Source organism: Rutidosis leptorrhynchoides, chromosome 11 (genome assembly GCF_046630445.1).
Source record: "Rutidosis leptorrhynchoides isolate AG116_Rl617_1_P2 chromosome 11, CSIRO_AGI_Rlap_v1, whole genome shotgun sequence".
In the NCBI taxonomy this organism is placed as follows: Eukaryota; Viridiplantae; Streptophyta; class Magnoliopsida; order Asterales; family Asteraceae; genus Rutidosis; species Rutidosis leptorrhynchoides.
In genome coordinates, this window is record NC_092343.1 from 401019341 (window position 1) to 401037634 (window position 18294).

Sequence of the window (18294 nt, forward strand, 5' to 3'; positions counted from 1 at the left end):
GGACTAATTGATTTTCCATGGCTACATAGGCGTAACCTCGAGCATTTAATGTTTTTTCTTCTAAACATATGAACGGTCCATCTCTGCATAAAGTAACAAATTCGGTGTTTGAATAGGTTTGATTATTTGAACATTTACCTTCGTGTGACCATTTTCCGCATTTGTGACATTTTTTAAGGTGTCGTGCTCTTCTTTTCGCTGCGGATTTTGATTTTCCTTTACCAAATTGTAATTTATTATTTTCGCATCTGGATTCTTTTCTTACTCCGTCCAATTTTTCTCTGATTACTGATACCAGTTCACTCGGAAGTGTGTCATTATTACGTTTAGTGATCAAAGCGTGTAGCATTAGACCATGGTTTAGTTCACATGAAGTCTTCATTTCGTAAAAACCTAAAAAAAAAAAAATTCAGAATGGGGGGAGAAGACTAGTTCTTTAGGGTCTGCTAGGGAAAGACCATTCGGGTTCCATTTTCGAGAACTACACGAAAATAGAAAATCTAACTCTAACAGAAATACATATTATCCTTTAAAAGACTTGATTCTCCCCACACTTAGTTAGCTGTGGTGTTGAAATTATGATTAACATCGTTGTCAACTTCCATCGGACTATCTATGTAGTGTTTAACTCTGTGACCATTAACTTTAAATTCAATCCCATTTGAATTTATTAATTCTATCATTCCGTATGGGAAAACTCTTTTGACTATGAATGGTCCAGACCATCTTGATTTCAATTTTCCAGGAAATAGCTTGAATCGTGAATTGAAAAGAAGAACTCTGTCTCCTTCTTTAAATTCTTTTGAACTTCTGATTCTTTTATCATGCCATTTCTTTGTTCTTACTTTATATATTAACGAATTTTCATATGCTTCATGTCTTAATTCTTCTAATTCGTTTAATTGACTTAATCGTAGACGTCCAGCTTCATGTAAAAAATCAAGATTACATGTCTTCAAAGCCCAAAATGATTTGTGTTCAATTTCTACTGGAAGATGACATGCGTTTCCATAAACGAGCTTAAAAGGTGTGGTTCCAATTGTAGTTTTGTAGGCTGTTCTAAAAGCCTAGAGTGCATCCTCCAATTTTATGGACCATTCCTTCGGATTTGATCCTACGGTTTTCTCTAGAATACGTTTTAAAGCTCGGTTGGTATTTTCAACTTGTCCACTTGTTTGTGGATGATATGCGGTGGAGATTTTATGAGTTACTCCATATCTTTGAGAACTTTCTCAAGTTGATTGTTACGGAAATGAGTTCCCCGATCACTTATTAAAGCTTTCGGTGTTCCAAACCTTGCAAAAAGACGTTTTAAAAAATTGACTACAACTCGTGCATCGTTAGTTGGGAGAGCTTGTGCTTCCGCCTATTTAGATACATAATCAATGGCTACGAGAATGTAGAGATTATTATGAGATTTTGGAAATGGACCCATAAAGTCAATACCCCAAATGTCAAATAGTTCACATACTTGAATGACATTTTGTGGCATTTCATCACGTTGACTTATTTTTCCGGCGCTTTGACAAGCATCAAAGGATTTGCAAATAAGGTGTGCGTCTTTGTAAATTGTAGGCCAATAGAATCCAGTATCATAAACTTTTCTTGCTGTTAGTTGAGGCCCATAATGCCCTCCTGCTGATCCTGTGTGACAATGGTTTAAGATTTAATTGACTTCATCTCCGAATACACATCGGCGTATTATTCCATCTGGACAACTTTTAAACAAATGTGGATCTTCCCAGAAATAGTGTTTTATATCACTGAAGAATTTCTTTCGTTTATGGTACTATAATCCTTTTTCAAGGAATCCACATACTAAGTAGTTTGCATAGTCTGCAAACCATGGAATTTCATTATGATCTATCTTCAATAGATATTCATCAGGAAAGTTGTCTTGTATGGCCGATTCATTTAGAACTTCTAATTCGGAATTTTCAAGACGAGAAAGATGATCAGCGGTGAGATTTTCTGCTCCCTTTTTATCTCGGATTTCAATATCAAACTCTTGTAATAGTAAGATCTAACGGATTAATCGTGGTTTGGCATCTTGTTTCGAAAATAGGTATCTAAGAGCAGAATGGTCGGTATAGACCACCGTTTTAGCTAGAACGAGATATGATCAAAATTTGTCAAAAGCAAAGACAATAGCAAGGAGTTCTTTTTCAGTAGTTATGTAATTTGTTTGTGCTCCTTGTAACGTCTTACTAGCATAATATATAGGTTGAAATCGTTTTTCAATCCTTTGTCCTAAAACGGCTCCCATTGCAAAATCACTTGCATCGCACATAAGTTCAAACGGTAGATTCCAATTTGGAGTTATCATGATCGGCGCATTAGTGAGTTTTTCTTTAAGAATATTAAAAGATTTGATGCATTCATCAGAAAAGATGAATGGAGCATCCTTTTCTAGGAGTTTATTCATAGGAGTGGCAATTTTAGAAAAATCTTTAATGAAACGTCGGTAAAAACCGGCATGCCCTAGAAAACTCCTAACTCCTCTAACATTGGTGGGATGTGGAAGTTTAGAAATTACATCTACTTTAGCTCTATCCACTTCAATTCCTTCCTTTGAAATTTTATGTCCAAGAACGATGCCTTCTTTAACCATGAAATGGCGTTTCTCCCAATTAAGAACTAGATTTGATTGTTCGCATCTAATAAGCATTCGTTCAAGATTAGCTAGACATGTTTCAAAAGTATCACCGAAGACTGAAAAGTCATCCATGAAAACTTCCATGCATTCTTCTATCATGTCATGAAAAATCGCCATCATGCACCTTTGAAAGGTTGCAGGGGCATTACAAAGTCCAAATGGCATGCGTTTGTAAGCAAAAGTACCATAAGGGCACGTGAATGTGGTTTTCTCTTGATCCTCGGGTGCTATTGGAATTTGAAAATATCCGGAAAAACCATCAAGAAAACAATAGTAACTGTTTCCAGCTAACCTTTCCAACATTTGATCAATGAAAGGTAAGGGAAAGTGATCTTTTCTGGTGGCGTCATTTAATTTTCTATAATCAATACAAACACGCCATCCTGTTACAGTCCTAGTAGGAATAAGCTCATTTTTCTCATTTGTAATGACAGTCATGCCACCCTTCTTAGGCACGCATTGAACTGGGCTTACCCATGGACTATCAGAAATTGGTTAAATTAAACCTGCATCTAGCAGTTTAATAATTTCTTTCTTAACTACATCTTGCATATTAGGATTTAGTCTTCGTTGGCGTTGCACATACGTTTTATGACCTTCTTCCATAAGGATTTTATGTGTGCAACACGAAGGACTTATTCCTTTAATATCATGAATCTTCCATGCAATGGCTGGTTTATGAGCTTTTAACACAGAAATGAGTTGTGATTTCTTATTTTCAGTAAGAGAAGACGATATTATTACAGGTAATTCAAATTCACCATGTAAATAAGCGTATTCCAAATGGTTTGGAAGTGGCTTTAACTCTAATGTTGGTGGTTCTTCTATCGATGATTTATATCGATATCTGTCTTCTTCTTTTAGCATTTGAATTTCTTCTGTTGTTGGTTCATATCCATTAGCCATTAGTGTAGCTAACATTTCAGTTTCATCAATTGGTTCAGTACCTTCTCCTAAAGAACATTCTCCTGTTCCTTGTAATTCTGGAAATTCTTCTAACAATTCTGCATGTGAATCTATAGTTTGAATATAATAACATGTATCATCTGCAGATTACGGTTGTTGCATTGCTCTATCAACTGAAAAGGTAACACTCTCGTCCTCTATACTTAGGGTCAGTTTCTTACCGAACACGTCTATCATTGCTTTAGCCGTGTTAAAGAATGGTCTTCCTAATATGACAGGAACTTGAGAATCTTCTTCCATGTCCAGAACAACAAAATCTACTGGAAATACTAAAGTACCAACTTTAACTAGCATGTTCTCCATTATCCCTCTAGGATATTTTATTGATCTATCGGCTAGTTGTATACTTATTCGTGTTAGTTTCAATTCTCCAAGGTCTAGTTTAGCGTATAGTGAATACGGCATTAAATTTATACTAGCACCTAAGTCTGCCAATGCTTCTATTGAACTAAGACTACCCAGAAAACATGGAATTGTGAAACTTCCTGGATCTGATAGTTTTTCTGGTATCTCATTCAATAGCACTGCTGAACAATTAGCATTCATAGTAACGGCTGAGAGTTCTTCCATTTTCTTTCTATTTGAGATTAGATCTTTCAAGAATTTAGCATATCTAGGCATTCCTGAAATCACATCAATGAAAGGAAGATTTACATTTATATGTTTAAACATATCCAAGAATTTGGATTGCTCGGCTTCAAGTCTCTCTTTTTTCATTTTACTCGGGTAAGGAAGTGGTGGTTGGTATGGTTTAACATAAGGTTTAGCCTTAACTGTGTTATCTTCATTAACCTTTTCAACTACCGGTTCTTTTTCCTTATCTTGTTCAGGTTGTGGTTCTTGTGGAGTAGGAATAGCTTCATCAGAAATTACAGGTATTTCAGGTGGTTTAAGTGTAATACCACTTCTTGTGGTAATAGCTTTAGCTGTTTCATTCCGGGAGTTAGCATTTGTATCACTAGGTAAACTTCCCGATTTTCTTTCACCTATTAACCTTGCTAGGTTACTTACTTCTTGTTCCAAATTTTGAATAGAAGCTTGTTGATTTCTAAATGCTTGAGCATTTTGTTCATTGGTTTGTTTTTGAGATGTGAAAAACTGTGTTTGAGTTTCAACTAGCTTCGTCATCATATCTTCTAAATTCGGCTTTTTATCATCGGTTTGTGGTTTGTTTTGAAAATTAGGTCTTTGCTGATTGTAAGTATTATTGGATACTTGTTGATTGCTAGGACCTTGTTAATTGTTGTATGGAACATTTCGGTAATAATTCTGGTTTTGATTGTAAATTGGTCTTGGCGGTTGATAATTATTCTGATAATTATTTCCAGGCCTTTGGTTTATGTATGAAATATTCTCTCTTTGTTCCATTGTTAGTTCAATACTGAGACAATCTTTTGTCAAATGTGGTCCTCCACACTGCTCACAACTAATTCGTATTGAGTGAATATCTTTAGTCATCTTTTCCATTCGTCTCTCGACAGCATATATCTTTGCAGAAATGAAATCTAAGTCATGGCTAGAATCGGCTCTAGCTGCTTTATATGATCTAACGATATCTTTTTCTTGGTGCTACTCATGTGAGTGGGAAGCAGTGTTATCAATAATTTTATAAGCATGAGTTTCGGTTTTCTTCATAATAGAACCACCAGCTGCTATATCGATGTATTTCCTTATAGTGATGTCGCATCCTTGGTAGAATATTTGTACTATTTGACAAGTGTCTAAACCATGTTGCGGACATCCTCTTAATAACTTTCCAAATCTTGTCCACGCCTCATATAGAGTTTCATTTGGTTTCTGTGTGAACGTAACAGTTTCTCCTTGAAGACTTACGGCTTTAGATGCCGGAAAGAATTGTTTAAGAAATTTTTCAACTAAAATGTCCCATGTATCAATCGCCCCTTCAGGTAACGATTCCAACCAATCTTTGGCTTCTCCCTTTAAAGTCCAGGGAAATAACATGAGATATATCTGTTCATCCTCAACTTCTCGGATTTTAAATAGTGTGCAGATCCTATTAAAGGTACGAAGATGTTCATTTGGATCTTCCTTCGGCGCACCACTAAATTGGCATTGATTTGTTACCGTGTGTAGAATTTGTCCTTTGATTTAATAATCTGGCGCATTAATGTCTGGATGAGTAATTGCGTGACCTTGGCCAGTGCGTTTAGCTCTCATTCGGTCTTCCATACTTAAAGGTTCTAGATTTTCCATAATTGAATTTGTTGAATCTGAATCACTAGAGGATTCTGATTTAATGGTTCGTTCCTCAACAATCTCTGTTTGAATGATTGGTGGTTCCGGAGGAAAAATTAATGGTTCGGGATCTATGAATCGTCCCTGAATATTTTCCGGATTCTCAATTATGAGGTCGGGTTCAAAAAATGGATTATCGGAAATTTGAATTGGAGTACTTGGTCGACTGGATGACGATTCTAAAGAAAAATCAACGGCGACAATATTTGCTAGATGTCTTGATCTGGTTACAGGTGGTGAACATACAAAAGGTGGTGAACGTCTTGCTCGGTGCATTCACTGAATATCCTATTAGTTTTTAAAAGGAAAGAAAAATTATATAAGTTATCCAATTAATAGACTTTTCTGATTTTGCCCACGTTTCGAATAGGCAAAAGATGCAGCAGAGGGGTAGTATGCGTTTGGTCTCAATATAATTGAGTACTGTTTGGCTCCAATAACCCGGTCCACGTACAAATTCAACTATTACTACGAACCAGAAAATTTTGATGTCTATCAATTTAACCATTTAAAATAAATTTTCGTAATTTTAAGAAATTTAGAGAAGAAATAGAATAAAAATCTATGTCCTAAAACTAGAATGTCGAGAAATAAGAAAGAAAAAGGGCGCGTCGGTATTAAATTTGGAGAAATAAGAAAGAAAAAAAAAGTGACTTATAAAACTTAAAAACACTCGACTAACCCAACCTTATTATTATCACTAACTTAAAATTAAAATTACAAATTGAGATTACTAATTGGAGTGATAATTGATATATAGGTAAAAGGCGTCGAAAAATAGAAATAAGAAAGAAGCGCGTCGAAACTTAAAAAGGCGTCGCAAAATTCTAAAGCACCTAGATCTTAGTCTAAAGAAAAAGCACTTAAGAGATTTTACGAAAAAGCCTAAAAATCTATAAATAAAAATAATAAGCTACGGCAAAACTAAACTTAACACTAGCTACGAACGATAAATATACAATATTATGATTAAACGATTAAAAAGTTACGAAATATGAAAATATATAAAAAGTGATAAATTTATTTATTTTTATAAAAATATGATTTTTATAATTATTATTTTATAAAAGTATTAATTTTTATATATTTAAAACTAATTAAAACTTTTAATATTACAATTAATTAAAACTTAAACTAAATACTATTTTAATTAAAACCTAAATACTAAGTAATTAATAATAATAATAAATACTCCATAATAAATGTGTTTTAGGGTTTCTGTCGGTGGCCTGACACGGCGGCTCCGCGAGTCGCGGTTGGCCCAGTTCAATATCTTCGCAAGTCGCGGAGATTGCAGGTTCAAAAGAGACAGGTCAAGTTTCGACAGGTTCAACGTAATTATTTTTTTTATTTTTATTTTTTATTTTTCTGTTTTATATTTTCTGTTTTAATAATTAAATAAAATATTTATAAATTAAATAAAAACTTATGTTTTAAAAACTAAAATAAAAATAGAAATACTTTATAATTTTATAAAAATCTTAAAAATAGATTTATATATATATTTTTTCGGTTTTTTTTATTTTTGATATTTAAAAAAAATGTATTTTTACAAAAACTAAATAAAATTTAATAAAAATCTTTTTTTTTTGTGGCGTTTCGATTCGGCGTTCCCCGGCAGCAGCGCCAAAAATACTTGCTGTTATGCGAGGTGTATATGAAATAGCTTATATTTTACAACTAAATACTATTAAATATGCTACAATTTTACACAAGTTATTTATTTATTTATCGAGTGGATATACTTAAACCTTGCTACAACACTTATAGGCAGTATACCTAATCGTACAGTAGTGTAGTTTTTAGTAAGTCCGGTTCGTCCACAGGGAATCTTTTAAACAAAGCTTAACGCTATATTAGTTTAATTTATAAAAATACAAATATATATATAAGTAATATTATTATTATAAATGGGGGTTTTTACCGTTTAATGACCGGTTTGTCAATTTTTAAAACTTTAGTCGCAGTTAACACCTAATGTAAAATATTAAATAAATAAAAGACTTAATTTAAAGCGTAAAGTAAATAACAATAATGAAATTGCGATAAATAAAAGTGCGATATAATAAAATTGCGATAATTAAAAAGTACGATAATTAAAAGTACAATTAAATACAATAACAATAAATAAAAGTGCGATAATTAGAAGTGCAATTAAATATAAAATAAAGGAAATTAAATATGAAATAAAAGAATTATGCTTATTTAAACTTCCGTAATCATGATGTTTGACGTGTTGATTTTTAGTTTATCCCCATGGGTTAATTGTCCTTTGTCCTGGATTATTTAATATGTCCGTCTGGTTTTTGTCCATAACAGTCCATCAGTCATAAATATAAAGTGCGAGTATCCTCGTCAAATTATCCTTATACCCGAAGTCAAATATTCCAACTAATTGGGGACTTAAACTGTAACAAGATTTTAATACTTTGTTTAATAATTACACCAGGTTATCGACTGCGTGTAACCCAAGGTTTTAATACTTTGTTATCAATTATACCAAGTGTCCTTGTACATAATTTCACCCCTGTTTTAATAATTCCATAGACTATTAATCCATTCCCGTGTCCGGTTAAATGAACGATTATTCGTACATATAAATACCCCACCCATCGTGTCCGATCGAGTGTATATGGTTATTTATAGGGACGTCCAATTGTAAATCTTTATATTAAAATTAAAAAACTATCATTTAGTTAAACAAATATAAAGCCCATTAATAGCCCATAGTCTAATTTCCACAAGTGTCGTTCTTTTGTCCAAACCCCAATTATGGTACAAAGCCCAATTACCCAATTTTAATATTTTTAGCCCAACATCATGATTACTTTGATTTAAATAAGCATAATAATAACTTAGCTACGAGACATTAAATTAAAAAGGTTGAACATAACTTACAATGATTAAAAATAGCGTAGCGTTACACGGACAGAATTTCGACTTACACCCTTACAACATTCGCTAACATACCCTTATTATTAGAAATTAAAATTAAAATTAAAATTAAAATATAAATATAATATATATATATATATATATATATATATATATATATATATATATATATATATATATATATATATATATATATATATACGTTGATAGAGAGATTGATAAAAGGATATATAAAACGTTCAGAATGCGTTAGCTTTTATAGGTATTTTTAGAATTTGGGGCTCCGCGAGTCGCGACCCATTTGCTCTTAGAACTCCGCGAGTCGCGGAGATATCGGATCCAGCTCACACCTTTTGGATTTTTGTTTTCCGACGTTTTATTATATAAATATAATATATATATATAATTTATATAATTAATTATATATTATATTATATTTATATACATAGTTAACTTGTAATTTTTAGTCTGTTGCATCGAGCGTTGAGAGTTGACTCTGGTCCCGGTTCCGGATTTTCGAACGTCCTTGCGTACAATTTAATATCTTGTACTTTGCGTTTTGAATCTTGTACTCTTGTAATTCTGAGACGTTTCTTATCAATAATTGGAACCACTTTGATTGTACTTTGTACTTTTGAGCTTTTTGGTCGTTTGCGATATATATATATATATATATATATATATATATATATATATATATATATATATATATATATATATATATATATATATATATATATATATATATATATATATATATATATATATATATATAATTCAATTCGTCGAATCTGTCCGTTGTCTTCACCTTTTATTTTTTAAACGAATATCACTTGTAAATAGAACAATTGCAACTAAAATCTTGTCTTTCTTGAGGAATAATGCTATGAAATATATGTTCGTTTTTAGCATTATCAGGAGGTAATGTAGCAATAAGTTGAACTTTTGCTCTATCTACTTCAAATCCCCGTTCAGACACAATGTGTCCGAAAACCACCCCTTCCCTTACCATAAAGTGGCTCTTTTCCCAACTAAGGACAAGGTTGGTCTCGGTACACCGCTTTAAAACTTTTTCCAACATATTTAAACACGACTCAAAAGACTTGCCAAATATTAAAAAATCATCCATGAAAACTTCTAAAGACTCGCCTATTAACTCTGAGAAAATACTCATCATACACCTTTGAAAAGTAGCAGGTGCATTACATAAACCAAAAGACATTCGTCTAAAGGCATAAGTTCCATAAGGACAAGTAATAGTTGTTTTTTCTTGGTCATTAGGGTGAATAGGTATCTGATTATATCCTGAATACCTATCTAAGAAACAGTAAAATTTCTGACCTGACAACTTTTCGATGATTTGATCAATAAAAGGCAAGGAAAAATGATCCTTTGAAGTTGCAGCATTTAACTTCCTGTAATCAATACATACCCGCCAACCCATCACGGGACGGGTTGTAATCTTTTCTCCTTCTTCCGTTTCCATTACCGTGATCCCATCTTTCTTTGGCACTGTGTGCGTGGGGCTTACCCACTGACTATCCGAAATAAGGAAAATAATCCCCGCATCTAACCACTTAAGAACTTCCTTCTTTACAACTTCCTGCATATTCGGGTTTAACCTGCGTTGCGTATCGCGAGCAGGTTTAACCTTCGGATCTGTAACTATATAACGCATGCACACTGAGGGACTTGTCCCTTTTAAATCAGCTATAGTCCATCCCACTGCAGCCTTGTACTTATGAAGCACCTCCATTAAAGTTTTTTCCTGCACACATGTCAAATCTGAAGCAATAATAACTGGCAAAGTTCCGTTAGTACCTAAGAATGTATACTTCAAATGAGAAGGTAAGGGTTTCAGCTCGAGAGTCGGTGGTGACTCTAGTGAAGGTCTCGTATTAGTATCAATGGACTTAGGTAGTGGCTCATATTTATGATTCCACGGTGGTAACCTAGCATCCATTGTACTTGCTATTGCTAATTCGACTGCCTTAACCTCTTCACATTCAACATCTTCTTCATCACCTAAGCAAAATATTTCCACTTGGTCATTGGTTATTAAATGAGAGGTATGTTTTTTCACTTGTTCATCAATCACATCTACCTGATAGCATTCATGGACACTTGGGGCGTGAAGAGAATTAAAGATATTAATCCTCATCTTGCGATTCCCGAATGATATGTCCATGGCACCCGTTCAACAATTAATGTGGGCATTTATGATGGCCAAAAATGGGCGTCCCAAGATTATAGTGGGTTGGGCATCTCTATTCCTAGATTCAATATCCATTACAACAAAGTCAACAGGGTAATAGAAATCCTCCACTTTTACTATCACATCTTCTAATATCCCCCAGGCATTTTGATTGATTGGTCTGCTAGTTGAATAATTATGTCGGTTCTTTTCATTAAACCCAATTCAAATCGGTCAACTAGACAAAAAGGTAAAATATTGATGCTAGCTCCTAGATCCAATAACGCTTTTTCACGTTTACATTCCCTACAGTCACAGCTGTCAATGGAGTCCCCAGGTCCTTAAATTTAGGTGGAAGTGTACCCGAAACTACCGCACTTAGGTGCTCGGTTAGCTCCACCTTTTTGGGTAAGGTCGCCCTTTGCTTCCTCTTTTGAGTGCAAAGATCCTTTAAAAACATAGCGTAGGACGGGACTTGCCTAATAGCATCGAGAAGGGGTAAATTTATCTTAACCTGTTTAAATGTTTCCCACATGTCCTCTCATTGTGGCCCCTTCTTCTCATAAGGGAATTGGTTTGGGGACTCTAAGGCCTTGGGAAATGGGATAGTTTTTGATTCCGTCTCCGGTTTCCTGGTCTCATTAACGATTTGTTCCTTATTTTTCACCCCAGTCCCATGGTTATCATTTTCACTTACCTCATCCTCATCAAGAACAATAGGAGACTGACTTGACTCTTATTGCACTACCTCTTTTTCACCAACCTTATTGTCATACTTCTTTCCACTTCTCAAGGTGCCTACCATGTTAACACTATGCCCTTTTCCCTGATCCTTATGATTTGGGTTTAGAACCATGTAGCATGGGATTGTACCTGGCTCCCAATTTCCTTTACTTTCTTCTACATTACCAATCTCCTTAGCCAATGCACCAATCGACTTATTTTGCACTTTCACTATTTTACGCATTTCGGAGATAAACGCGTCCATCTTGGCGTCCGAGCTAGATGGCTGATTATTTGGAACATTGTTTTGATTTTGGTTTTGGCTTTGATTTTGGTAATTGTTTTGGTTTTGGTTTTGGTTTCAGTTGTTGGGATAAGGATTCTGATAATTTCTTTGATAGTTGCCTTGATTCTGAAAATTCCCTTGGTTTTGAAAATTGTTTTGAGGTCTTTGTTGGTTACCTTGGGTAGCATTTAGAGCATTGTTATTGCTCCAACTAAAATTAGGATGGTTTCTCCAACCCGAATTATACGTGTTGGAGTATGGATCAAATCTCCGTCCCTGAACCTCATTAACTTGTTCCTCCACTATTTGTTGATTCACCGGTGGAATCCCATTTCTACATCCATATGCAAAGTGAGAAGGATCTCCACAAATTTCACAAACTTCCTGAACCTACGAAACATTACAAGCAAGACCCTATTTTGGGTTGTTAAATATAAACATTTTCAAGTCATCTAATTCTTGCTCTAAGTTCCTAGATGAACCACCCGAGTCGGAAACATGATTCACTCGGGAGGCACTACGTTGTTTATGATTAACCGAATCTTGGGTTTTCGAACCCTTGCTTAATTGCTCAAAGAACGTCCATTCGTCCTCACTAGATCAAGTTAAAAAAGCCCCACCACTATCCGCCAAAATAAATTGCCTGTTTTGAGAATCCAAACTATCATAGAAAACTTTAACCAATTCCCACTTTGGTATTTCATGGTGCGGACATGCCCTAAGTAACTCCTTTAGACGCTCGTACGCTTCATGAAATAATTCACCCGGTAATTGTTTAAAAGATTTTATTTGTGTACGCATGTCTGAAGTTTTACTTATGGGATAAAATTCCTCTAAAAATCGTTTTTTTCATCTCCGCCCAAGTATTAATACTCCAGGCAGGCAAAGAGAGAAACCATCATTTTGCCTTATCTTTAAGTGAATAAGGAAATAATCGCAGACGTGCCTCATCATCAGTGAAACCATTTACCTGATTAGTAGTACATATCTCATTAAACTCAGTGATGTGTTCATATGGTTCCTCATTAGCCATACCTCGGTAGGTTGGCAAGATCGAAATGAGTTAAGGTCGGACCTCAAATCGTCGTGTGTTTCCTTCTGCTGATGCAGGAAAAACAATGGGTGAATGATCCTCATAATCACCTGGTTGGTAGTAGGTGTCTACCCCTCTTTGTCGTTCAGCCATCTCGTTTCGTTGATTAAAAACTTCCTCTTCAGTATCGAAATCTGATTTAGGAGAGTTTGGTGGAACAATCGAATGTGACTCTAATTGTGGTTGAGTGGATGCTGAAGCCACTGTCGAGCCCTTTAAGATTCTTGTAGCTTTTCGATTAGCTTTTGCGGATTTCTCGATTTCCGAGTCTAAAGGCTTAAGATTTTGACTTCCGAACTCCGAGTTTGCAAACACTAACCTGCACTTCAATAAAAACAAGAATACCGAGCGTAAAACTGACAAAATAAGCAGAAACACTATTTTAGGTTTTTTTTTTTTTGGTTTTATAATTTTTATGGTTTTTTCTAATTTAACACAAAAGTAATAAAATAAGAGCTTGCAATCAAGCGCACACTTCCCCGACAGCAGCGCCAAAATTTGATCGGTGTGGAAGGGTCTACCAAAAATAGCCTAATTACTCTACTTTAGATAGGGTAAGCAGGATTCGTTCCTCGGGAAGTTATGGTTAACAAGCAAGCAATTTCCAAATTGATTTGTTGTTTTAACTAAACTACTGAGATTAATCACTTAACTTAAAACTTAAAACTTAAATTAGAGTGCAATTGAAATTATTGAAATGTAAACAATGAGAGTAAAGCCTTTATCCTTTCACAATCCCAATCTAACATGTATTCATTCAAACAAGTATTATGTTTACCAAATGTTGATCAAATCTCATAGACAAGACTTTTTGAGTTCATTGATTCTATTATCTTGGGATTAAACTATGCAACCTTGACAATATGTCTTTTTCCCTAATCTAATTAACACTGAGTTGGATCAAGAACACACTGTTAAATCACAATAATTTAACTTGCAATAACAAAACATAAAACTTGCATTAATCAACAATTGATTTGGTTCACAATATCATAATCCAAAAGTATTAAAACATCACAAACCACATAATCTTGAATGAAATCATACATATTTTAATTGTTCATGGAAAGGATAAAGTTAAGAAGACTAGCCAAGCATGTTGGCGGTGATGATCATGGAGATTCTTGAAGATTGAATGATCAACAACACCTTAATCCTAGCTTGAATCCTTGAACAATGATGATTTGAGAGTGTTTTGATGTATTTGTGAGTGATCTCTGCTGCAAAAACTGATGAAAAAAGTTGTGTTTTCGTAACCCTAATGCTCCCTTTATATAGGGGTTAGATAACTTGATCACAAATCTAAAATTCGAATTTCCCGGCTTCAGCAATTTTTTACTGGTGTATTTTATGAAATGTCCCGTTCTTATTGATTAAAAACGTTTCATATTAATTGATTTCGTTGCGAGATTTTGACCTCTATATGAGACGTTTTTCAAAGACTGCATTCATTTTAAAACAAACCATAACCTTTATTTCATCAATAAAGGTTTAAAAAGCTTTACGTAGATTATCAAATAATGATAATCTAAAATATCCTGTTTACACACGACCATTACATAATGGTTTACAATACAAATATGTTACAACAAAATAAGTTTCTTGAATGCAGTTTTTACACAATATCATACAAGCATGGACTCCAAATCTCGTCCTTATTTAAGTATGCGACAGCGGAAGCTCTTAATAATCACCTGAGAATAAACATGCTTAAAACGTCAACAAAAATGTTGGTGAGTTATAGGTTTAACCTATATATATCAAATCATAATAATAGACCACAAGATTTCATATTTCAATACACATCCCATACATAGAGATAAAAATCATTCATATGGTGAACACCTGGTAACCGACATTAACAAGATGCATATATAAGAATATCCCCATCATTCCGGGACACCCTTCGGATAAGATATAAATTTCGAAGTACTAAAGCATCCGGTACTTTGGATGGGGTTTGTTAGGCCCAATAGATCTATCTTTAGGATTCGCGTCAATTAGGGTGTCTGTTCCCTAATTCTTAGATTACCAGACTTAATAAAAAGGGGCATATTCGATTTCGATAATTCAACCATAGAATGTAGTTTCACGTACTTGTGTCTATTTTGTAAATCATTTATAAAACCTTGATGTGCAACGAGGTGTATATAAAATAGCTTATATTTTACTAGGAAAAACTATTAAATACGATACAATTTTACACAAGATATTTATTTATTTATAGAATGGATATACTTAAACCTTGCTACAACACTTATAGGCAGTGTACCTAATCGTACAGTAGTGTAGTTTTTAGTAAGTCCGGTTCGTTCCACAGGGAAATCTTTAAACAAAGCTCAACGCTATATTAGTTTACTTTTATAAAAATACAAATATATATATAAGTGATATTATTATTATAAAGGGGGGTTTTTACCGTTTAATGACCGGCTTGTCGATTTTAAAACTTTAGTCGCAGTTAAAACCTAATGTAAAATATAAAATAAATACAAGACTTTAAATTAAAGCGTAAAGTAAATAACGATAATGAAATTGCGAATAATAAAAATGCGATAAAATTAAATTGCGATAATTAAAAGTACGATAATTAAAAGTGCGATTAAATAAAATAACAATAAATAAAAGTGCGATAATTAGAAGTGCAATTAAATATAAAATAAAGGAAATTAAATATGAAATAAAAGAATTATGCTTATTTAAACTTCCGTAATCATGATGTTTGACGTGTTGATTTTAGTTTTATGCCCATGGGTTAATTGTCCTTTGTCCTGGGTTATTTAATATGTCCGTCTGGTTTTTGTCCATAACAGTCCATCAGTCATAAATATAAATTGCAAGTGTCCTTGTCAAATTATTATTATACCCGAAGTTAAATATTCCAACTAATTGGGGATTCGAATTGTAACAAGGTTTTAATACTTTGTTTAATGAATACACCAGGTTATCGACTGCGTGTAAACCAAGGTTTTACTACTTTGTTAACAATTACACCAATTACCCTTGAATGTAATTTCACCCCTGTTTTAATTATTCTAGTGGCTATTAATCCATTCCCGTGTCCGGTTAAATGAACGATTATTCGTACATATAAATACCCCGCCCTTCGTGTCCGATCGAGTGTATATGGTAATTTATAGGGACGCCCAATTGTAAATCTTTATATTAACATTAACAAACTTTCATTTAGTTAAACAAATATAAAGCCCATTAATAGCCCATAGTCTAGTTTCCACAAGTGTCGTTCTTTTTTCCAAACCCCAATTATGGTACAAAGCCCAATTACCCAATTTTAGTAATTAGCCCAACATCATGATTACTTCGTTTTAAATAAGCATAATAATAACTTAGCTACGAGACATTAATGTAAAAAGGTTGAACATAACTTACAATGATTAAAAATAGCGTAGCGTTACACGGACAGAATTTCGACTTACACCCTTACAACATTTGCTAACATACCCTTATTATTAGAATTATAATTAAAATTAAAATATAAATTATAAATATAAATATATTTACGTATGAAGAGGAAGAGAAAAAAGATGATTAAAACTCGGCACAAAACTGGCTTTATATAGGACCTGACCAGCAATCTCACTCCATGCGACTCGCATGGATTTGTGCCTTTGGCCATGCGAGTCGCATGGCCACCCTGGATCCAGCCAAATTGGTTTGTTTTCTTCTTGCCGACGTAATATAATAATAATAATATATATAATATATAATTATATATAATTATATATATATTATATTATATTCTTGTGCATAGTAGACTAGATATTTTTGGTTCGTTGCGTCGGACGTTTCTTCTTGGCTCAGGTCCCGGTTCCGGATTTTCGGACGTCTTCGCGTATTATTTTATATCGCGTACTTTGCGTCTTGTAACTTGTACTCTTGTCATTTTGAGACGTTCCTCATCAATATTTTGAACCTTTTTAGTTGTATCTTGTACTTTTTAGCTCTTTGGACCTTTTTGTCTTCAATTTGTCGAATCTGCCTTTTGTCTTCACTTTTTAATATTTAAACGAATATTGCTTGTAAATCGAACAATTGCAACTAAAAGCTTGTCTTTCTTGAGGAATAATGCTATGAAATATATGTTCGTTTTTAGCATTATCAAATATTCCCACACTTGAGCGTTGCTTGTCCTCAAGCAATATTGTCTTGAAATACTAGAATCACTTCTTTATTCTTCACACTTTGTACATCAGTGATTTCTATACGGCGGTATAAACAATGGTAGTAACGATATGGTTTACAGTCCCACATGACTATAAAAATTTAGATCCATTAAGGAAATTGGATCTTTATGAAAACATTTGTTCTTTTGAAATCTAGTTTTTACCCTAGATAAGTTTTCCGGAATAACCCTTTACCGGTGTTTGCAAAATATTTTTGTGGGTTTGGTGGGTTTCAAATTTGAAAATTTTAGCTCAAAACTTGCGGTTTTGTGTCACCCACTTGCTAACCTTGTATTTGGAAAGCAACACGTCCAGTTTACTTGTCCCGTATATTACCTTTCGGCAAACTACTGTCCGGTTGTAAAAGAAAGCGTTGAACAAGCAACTGTTAAGGCAATGTCCCGTGACATGCTTTTGATTATGGTCTATAACGTGTCGGACGCAATTACTATCCTTGGTAGGAGCAATAGTAAAGCTCACCCTTATAATTTTTCGGTCTGGCACAAGGTCCTGTCTTTGACCATGTTATGCAACCACCGTTCTTACGGTTGACACCCGATTTAGTTCAGGTGACCTAATGAATTCCAGGTGAATTCCTAGGATTTTACGTTCAATGGTAATGAACGCATTGAAAATAGGGTTTTTAGAAAACAAATCGGTTTGTAATTTTTTTTTTTTTTTTTTCAAAATATTTTCTCGTTTAAGCTCGAGTTTAGATATCATCGAATTCCATGAGTTTGTAATTCTCAATCTTTAAGGTCAATCTCTAGGATTGAGTAATATCAGTCTTAAAAGCTGATTTTTAATCTTTAAGGAGATTATCCTTTCTGGGGATCTGATTCATTAGTCTTATCCAGCTAATTTGCACGGTGCCCCCCCATTGTACGAGATAAATCCTTCTCATGGTTAGGATAAATCTGACCACTTGGCGACCCTGTTTAATGCTGAGGTCCGTGGATTTCCTGCTGATTTTAGTGATGACTTTTCTAGATTTTTCGTCAACCTACAGCTGGTCTGGACGACAACTTCATGACCTAAATC

The 18294-nt window shown here is 33.9% G+C and overlaps 1 non-coding gene across 1 annotated transcript; it reads left to right on the forward strand.

Annotated features, from left to right (window-relative positions):
• The first annotated feature begins 12673 nt into the window (after positions 1–12673).
• On the forward strand, positions 12674–12775 carry LOC139878985 (small nucleolar RNA R71). The gene has a single exon (XR_011769842.1). It is a non-coding gene; the product is annotated as a small nucleolar RNA R71 (small nucleolar RNA).
• Positions 12776–18294: the final 5519 nt, after the last annotated feature.